This window comes from Gymnoscopelus microlampas, assembly GCF_963454915.1.
Source record: "Gymnoscopelus microlampas genome assembly, chromosome: 1".
Taxonomy (NCBI): Eukaryota; Metazoa; Chordata; class Actinopteri; order Myctophiformes; family Myctophidae; genus Gymnoscopelus; species Gymnoscopelus microlampas.
The window spans coordinates 53,961,739-53,970,132 of record NC_139962.1 but is presented as its reverse complement, the minus strand read 5'-3'; positions in this window follow the sequence as shown (position 1 = coordinate 53,970,132).

Genomic DNA, 8,394 nt, shown 5'->3' with positions numbered 1-8,394 from the left:
CACGTGATCAGTCTGGCAATGCCAGGCTAAATGACTTCCTCCCCACACACTGCTGTTGCATCCTATACATGGCTCACCTGCCACTGAGGAGCCCCCATCGGGAGGACGTAGAGCCTCCGTCCTACTCCTCCCGCCCCAACACTCCCTGCTGACAGGTGCCACCCAGCCTGTAGATGTATGTGCAGTGACAAATATCACCCTCCCCGTCCGGCTTCCCTGACCTGAACACGGGCCAATTGCGTTCGCATAGGCGCTCAACAAAGCCAGATGCACTACGATGGATATGAAGCCCCAGACTCCTTGGTGGTGGGCAGGTAGTTTACCACAGTACTGCACCACCCGAGCGTCCATGGACCAGTTTTTTTCAGCCTTTCCTAGGACTTTCAGAAATAACATTAAAAACAAATAAAGCATTCTTTAAAAAATAGTGAAAATAGCAGATCTACAAGCAGATTGACAATTAAATAGAGCTTAAAGGGGTAATTCACCCCCCAAATTACTTTTTTCTATCGATTAGTCAAACCATGGAGACTTGAATTCATGGATATTTTTTTGTTTTTGTCGCATTCCTAAGCCAATAATTTGATGACCGGCAGTGGTTCCGGTAGGAGACACAAATAGTCTCCTTTGTGTCTCCTACCGGAACCGCTGCCTACCGGTCCACTGGTCATAAAATTATTGGCTTAGGAATGCGACAAAAACAAAAAAATATCCATGAATTCAAGTCTCCATGGGGTGACTAATTGATAGATTTTTTTTTCTTTTGGGTGAACTATTTAAGTGATTAATTCATACACTGTAATATGTTTAGCATCCTGGAGAGACTCCAAATGTCTCTTTTGGGTCTTGAGCTCAAAAAAGGGGTTGAGAACCATTGACTTTTTTATATCTTGTCGATTGATGGTGTCACTGGAAAATAGCCGATCTATAAGCCCCCACACCGTGCGCTACGCTAAATAATTGTGTCCACTGAGAGTGAGATAAAGGTGAGTCTAATGAGTGGAGCTGTCAGATTCTACGCACGCAAACTCTTATACACGTACCTGTATTTAGTACCTGTATACCTGCAAAAAGGTGTGTTTATGAGTCTGCACATATTCATTGCACACACCTACTGCCTACTTATTCAGCTTACCTTCCGTGTGCACACGAAACCCTTTGTTAATGTATCTGTGTGTGTACGTGTGTGTACGTGTGTGTGTGTGTGTGCGCGCGCGCGCGCGTGTGTGTGTGTGTGTGTGTGTGTGTGTGTGTGTGTGTGTGTGTGTGTGTGTGTGTGTGTGTGTGTGTGTGTGTGAGAGCGAGCGAGCGAGCGAGCGTGCATGTGTACACGCGTGCGCACTTGTGTGTGTTATGTTATGGTGCATGTTTGATTGTGTATTTACTGTGAGGTCTGTTTTCAAAACCTTCCATATAATAATAATAGTAATAGTAATAATAATACTATATAGGAGATTGATGCCTTGATCAGTTGGACAGCAGTTAACTGACTCCTGGGCTTGCGTGTGCACTTATCGGGCCAAGCATAATAGGATTAAGCTGGGCTACAGGTCATGACACCCAACATGAATGTTGCCTGTAAGCTCAGGCAATCATGTCCCATTCATTTGTGGCCAAAATACTACAGGGGAAAGTGAACAAGTATCTACCAAAGTCCGTTGAGAATTTTTGCCAATCTTCATTATGCTCTAAAATAGAGATTTATAGATTGTGTTCATGAATATATCAAGTTCTAGAGATCTACTTAAAGTACTTACTGTCAAAGTGAATCGTGTGTAGTATAGTGCCGACTCCGAGCAGTGCTGTGCACAACTGCACAGCCAATTCTACAGTGTCAAAGGGCTTTACAGACCCACATTACATTTAGAAAACAAGAACGGGCGAGGAGAAACTCCCAAGAACAAACTCTTGGTGTGAAAATAACAGGAACACACATTGAGAAGAATCACAAAAGAGGACAATTCTTCTTCCAGGGAAGACAGTCTTGCAATAGTGCCAAGTGGACAATATCCAAATGCAAGACAGACAAAAGAATACAGGAATATGTATTTTCTGACAAAGTTGCAGATACACATGCACAACATATTCTGGGTTTGATTTAGATTGAAAAGTGAAAGTGGCCCCTAAACTTTAGGGGACACTGTGGTCAGTGCATGCAATCATACGAGATATTCGCTTTTAAGTAATGAATGGTTATCATTAAAGATGGGTCTTTAATTCCTTCAGCCATCAAATAATTTTCTGTAGGCCTACTTTTAGCTTTTTAATGGATGAAATTTCAAAATGTACCCATCATTTTCCAACGCTAATAAAGCAAGCCTGATAAAAGTATCAAACTACCAGAGCACAGGAAATTACATCTACTCTGTTAAAAAGTTTCTGGGGGGCTCTGGTCACTAATAATAATAAACTCCTTGATTCTCACAGTCGGATGTTGGCAGGCCTGATTCATGTTAATGTGTATTTAAACCCTGAATACTTAAACCTTTAGCTCTGTACTTGGTCTGGTCTTCCCCCCCCCCCCCCCTCTATATACCAAACCTCTTAACCGAAAATACACTTTGGGAAGCCCTATCTACAAACCTATTTCAGCAGGCAAACAGGGCAGTTATACACCAATAAAAATAATAATAATAATAATAATACATAGACCTTGATCACAAAGCACCAGCCCAAAAAAACAACCACAGTTGAGAGCAGATTAATGTCAATAGCATAATATAAAACTGTGCTGTTTGATATTGTGTGACATTTGATCAGTTCTAAATGTAAAGTTAATCTGTAACTAAACACCTTTGAATATGGCTTGGCACTGCCTGCACTAAATTATGCCAAGTCAATCCTTTCTCATCCAATTGAGATTGGGACAATATCCAGTGCTGAAATAGGCTAAAATATCTCAAACTCAGTAATTATGCACCCCAATTTAATGTTGTTGTTGTTGTTGTTGTTGTCATTATTATTATCAGCCTACTATTTATACCTCCTAGCACTTGCCTGGCCAATAAGAGCCTACATTTTAATCACAATCAAAGAAGCAACACTCCATTTATCTGGTGGAATAAAGAGAAGCGTCCTATTAGCGTCCTTGGGTCTCTTGAAAGGCACTATATAAGTTAAAGTCATTGTTAAGTTATTATTAAGAATAAAGAGTGTTGTTGATAGTCTAGAACATGAACATCCAGACAGATAGGTGATTGACTGGCTATAGCCTCTATCTATATAGATAGGTACCCAGGGCATTGCATGCGGTCAACTGTGTGCTCTCTAGATAGCGTGAGAATCAGTAGATAATAGATAGTCGTCAGGACCTGCTGAGCAGTTGTTTCTTGTTATCTTTCAGCAACACGCAACCCCCCCCATTGACCAATGACCCACTGGGTCGTTCATCCCTTCAGGAGGCCGCGATGGAGAGAATGCCACACTCGCCATGGGAGAGTGCCTTTGGAAGCATAGCTTAATATGTCAAGTTGGTATCAGGAAGAGAGGGCACTAAGGAAGACCATTAAATTGGCTGCTTTTTCCAAAATATTAAAAAATTAAAATGTTGTAAATGTTTTTAAGTAAAGTAAAGTATACATGATTAGAACATAATTTTGGGGCATAAACAAGTTGAAGGATAAAATTAAGTCTGCTGATGATGTAGGCCTACTTTACTAGTTTAGACAAAAAAAAAAAAAATTAGAAAAAAAGAATCAAAAACCTTGTGGACAAAATAGCCAATTTTACATCGAGGTGCCCACTCTTCCTTAGTGCCCACTCTTCTTGTATCCGTCAAGTTCACCATAAACAAGTTTGGTTTAAATAGCCTAGTTAACAGACGGATGCTGATGATGATGTCCCTCATTATAAAAAGCTTTCAGGCATTGCAAAAACAAAAACAAACACACAATGTGGAAAGACAGAGGGGTTGAGGGATGAATGGTTGGGGGCCAATTGTATCACCTTCCTCTCATGACCAGGTCAGGCGTGAATACCAGATTAGTAACTGACCTAACGGCCTACCCCCCCCCCCCCCCACACACACAAACACAGAGTCACAGACACACACGCAGTCACGCTCACAGACACGCAAAAGTCCTATAATGCAAGCCGCTTGCCCTCTGCATGCAATAACAATAGTTGCGTGCGGAAACATCTCGGTCATCCATCTTTCTGTCACTTTTCTCTCTCTCTCTCTCTCTCTCTCTCTCTCTCTCTCTCTCTCTCTCTCTGTGTGTCTGTCTGTCTCTCTCTATGTCTGTCTGTCTCTCTATGTCTGACTGTCTCTCTATATGTCTGTCTCTCTCTCTATGTCTGTCTCTCTCAATTCAATTCAATTCAATTCAAAGGAGCTTTATTGGCATGAGAAAACGTACGTTTACATTGCCACAGCAAAAGTGGAACAAAACAATCAAAACAAAACAAAACAATCATGTGAAGCGCCTGTTTACAGTAAGATACATTGAAATATGGACATAAGGTTGACACGCAAAACAAGGCATGCGTGAAACAAATTAACCTTGCTGCCCCCTCTTCCACTCGCTTTCATTCTCCAGTGTCAGTGTGTAGGCAGTGGTGGAAAGTAACTAAGTATACTTACTAAAGTACTGTACTTAAGTACAATTTTGAGGTATTCTTTTCTTTCTTTTTCAGTATTTAAAATGTTCAATACTTTTACTTCTACCCCACTACATCTCAGAGGAAAATATTGTACTTTTACTCCACTACAGTTATATTACATCTTTAGTTACTAGATACTTTGTAGATTTTGATTATTATTACAAAACATACATTAACCACTTCAGCCCTATATACATTTTGGCCATTTGAAAATAGCAGATCTAGGCTCACAATGCGTCGCATTATTGTGAGTTGTAGATTATACATTTTACTTTTTGAACATGTGAAATGGGACATTCTGCACAATGAGTACTTTTACTTATGGTACTTTAAGAATATTTTCGATACTTTTGTACCTTTACTCAAGTACATTTCTTTTGCCACTCACTATACTGAACTTGTACTTGTAACAGACTATTTCTACAACAGGGCGTTGATACTTTTACTTAAGTAAAAAAAATGTAGTACTTTTTCCACCACTGTGTGTAGGCTATACAGGCAGGCTGTGACCAGGACAGGACAGCCCATGTAGGGGTTAATAATCAGTGCTCAGCTTCAGCGGCCCCAGCATTGCGTGCAGACTGTGTTTGCTCAGGCCTGTGCCAAGGGTCGGTAGGTTGTGTACAGAGAGAGAGCCGAGGGAGGTATCGGTCACCCATTTTTATCAAAACAATCACTGCCCCTTCTCTTTTTTTAGGAAGCACGCTACGTTGTGTCAATACATGTTTGCACTGATTGCCCATATCGAAAATACATTGCACATAATAACCTATTGCTAGCCTACTGCCCATATATAATAATATAGCCAAGAAGAAATGGCCATAATTAGCCTACAGTAGGCCTATTTGAACATTGAAGGCTGGATATATTTTGGTCATAAAAAAAATAATTTATCTCATATACTAATGAAGGTTGCAGTAGCCTATCTAGTATCTACACAGACTTACAGAACCCATTAGCCTATATGTGTAGGCTACTGTATTATCAATGTATTTGCACTCATGAACCAACGTGACCAGTGTTGAACACCTGCACTATAGGACATTAACATTACTGCTGGCAACTTACAGCAGTCTATGCTGTTTCTGTTATTTTAACTTGTATTTCATTTTAATTAGCATACAGTATTCTGTAAGTTGAGCGCAACATATCATTCTCTTAATCAATTACTTATGATTTATGAATAATTATTAATTCATAAAGGCTACAATCAGTGTGGTTTTCTACACATCCTTCTACTCTTGATTCTCAAATTGTCTTTTCCACTGGCAATTATAGGCCCATATACAGACACTATACTTGACTGACTGAATGAATTGATTGAATGAATGCACTCATCACATTTCTCATTCTTTATTCACATTTTTCTACTTAAGAATTGTAGGCTATTTTTATGTCTTATTTCTAGACCACCCAAGTCAAATTTCTAGTATATGCATGAAGTCAATCAGCAAACTATCTGATTGTGATTTTGAAATGTATGTACCAACATGTCACATATTCAACCATTCAGTGTTAATGCCATAGTTTCTGAGGTTATACGTGTCTACAGAAACCTGTCCATACATCTTTTGTGGAAGCTGCAGTGATCCCCCATATTGTAGGTCAACCATCAACAACATTCTGCAAGCAACACTAATGAGCTATTCTGTCAGGGAAAGTGAACTAGTGAACTTCCTCCACAACCACTATTGACATGCCCTTGAGCAAGGCAATTAACTGCCAGGTTGCTGCAGTATGGAGCTGCAACAGTGACCAGCAGTTCAAGTCTGTGTGAGCAAACTGATGTTTCAGTTCTGTTTAGTTTATTTGTGCCATAACAAAACGATGCAGGAGGGGTTGCTGTATGCAGCCTCACCATAACTAGGGGGGAAATAAATCTATTCACAATATACCTGTAATATAAACATGCTCAAGTGTTTTGCAACGTGAGGCTGGGTGGTATTGAAAAGAAGCATGCATGGTCTGCATAAATGAAGCTCACAGTATATGGGATAATGTGCTTTGACAGCGCATTGTGTTGCTCATCCGTTGCAGGGGCTCTGGAGCCGTGCAACTCTGTGGTACGACGAAGAATAAGCCATGCTTCATGGGTTCCCTATCAACTGCATTTTGGAAGTGACAGACGAGTTTCTATGGGCAGGGATAGAATTGGCAAAATAATCCACACCAGTGGTTTTCAAGTCAGACTCCAGAACAACAGAATAATGTGTTGCCATGTACATATTTACTTTTTACTATGGAAAATAATGCTTTGACTGCAACTTTCTTTATTCTTTTTTTTAATTATTTTTCTTTATATGCCTTTGTTATTGATAGGACAACAGGCTGACAGGAAACGGGAAGGGATATGGGGAGTGCCGTCGGGATCGGGACTCGAACCTGCAACGTGCTGTCAGGCTACATTGTAGTCTAGGTGCCCGGACCGCTACGCCAGCTATCCGGGCCCTATTTTTCTATTTTGACTTGGACTTATTGAGACCTGGGGCAGGTGAATGAAGTCAACTGGTAGAATAGAAAGTTCAGAAGCAACAGTCTACATTGTCTTGCGTAGTACTTGAAGAAACACTGTGTATTTCCTCCATCATGCATTAGTGGTGTGATTGCGATTTACTGCTTTCCTGTTATGGCCTATAAAATTTCACAAAGCCCTGCGTGCCTCACAGTTTCTCTGCCTGGTTTGATATACCTTGAACCTGATCCAAAACCTTTTCCCATAAACACTTTAGTTTATGGTCCAGCGCTTCCGCACTTTAGCTGAGCCACGAGAGAGCAAAACAAAAGTGGAGTTTATAACTTTGACGGAACACCGTTTGTAAACAACTCCTGTCTATTCAACACATACACACTATTCAACCCCCCTTTCCAATTTGTTTTTCCCTTTCACCAACCCTAGTTTATGCAAGACAGACAGGTAGGGGTGTGAGAGAATCCAAACCCCAATGAAAGGCACACAGACATAAATAATTCCCTCGCGTGAGGAGGCAGTGCTGCTGCAGGTACACGTGTAGCACCAGGGCCATTGTGTGCCAAGCTTTATCTCCTTAATCAGGTCTCTTTGCCACTGGTTAATCATTTGTGCATGCCAGGGCTCAGACACATTGGATGCATTACACGCAGACAGACAAGACACAGGCACTGGGTGACGACATGACAGGCGATAATGCTGCTGACTGAGCCACTGGACACAGTGGTGTTGGTTACACAGCAATGCCCTCCCATCACAACACAAACAAACACATGCAAGCGCATGCACATACATCACAGAACACAGAATCACGTTTATTAAGAATTATTAAAAGAAATAACCGCAAATAACCACCAAAAAAAAAGCGCGCGCGCGAGGAGGGGGCGCGCACACGCGACTTCGCACCGGGCCCCGCATTTCTCCCAGACGGCTCTGCACGCAACTATGTATAGATCATGTTTAACTTTAATTCCAACCCCTAAACCTAAACTCCAATGTCTAATCTTAAACCTAACCCCAACCTGAATCTGTTTCTAATTGTAATGTGTGTCTCTTTTTTCAAATTTTCAACCATAAAACAACCATCATTCTTGTTGGGACTAGGAAAATGGTCCTCACGTGTCTATGTCTCATATTACTTGTGAGGTCATTTGGTCCTCACAAGTATAGTAATAACCCCCCCCCCCCCCCCCCCCCCCCACCCACACACACACACACACACACACACACACACACACACACACACACACACACACACACACACACACACACACACACACACACACACACACACACACACACACACACACACACACACACGCCCC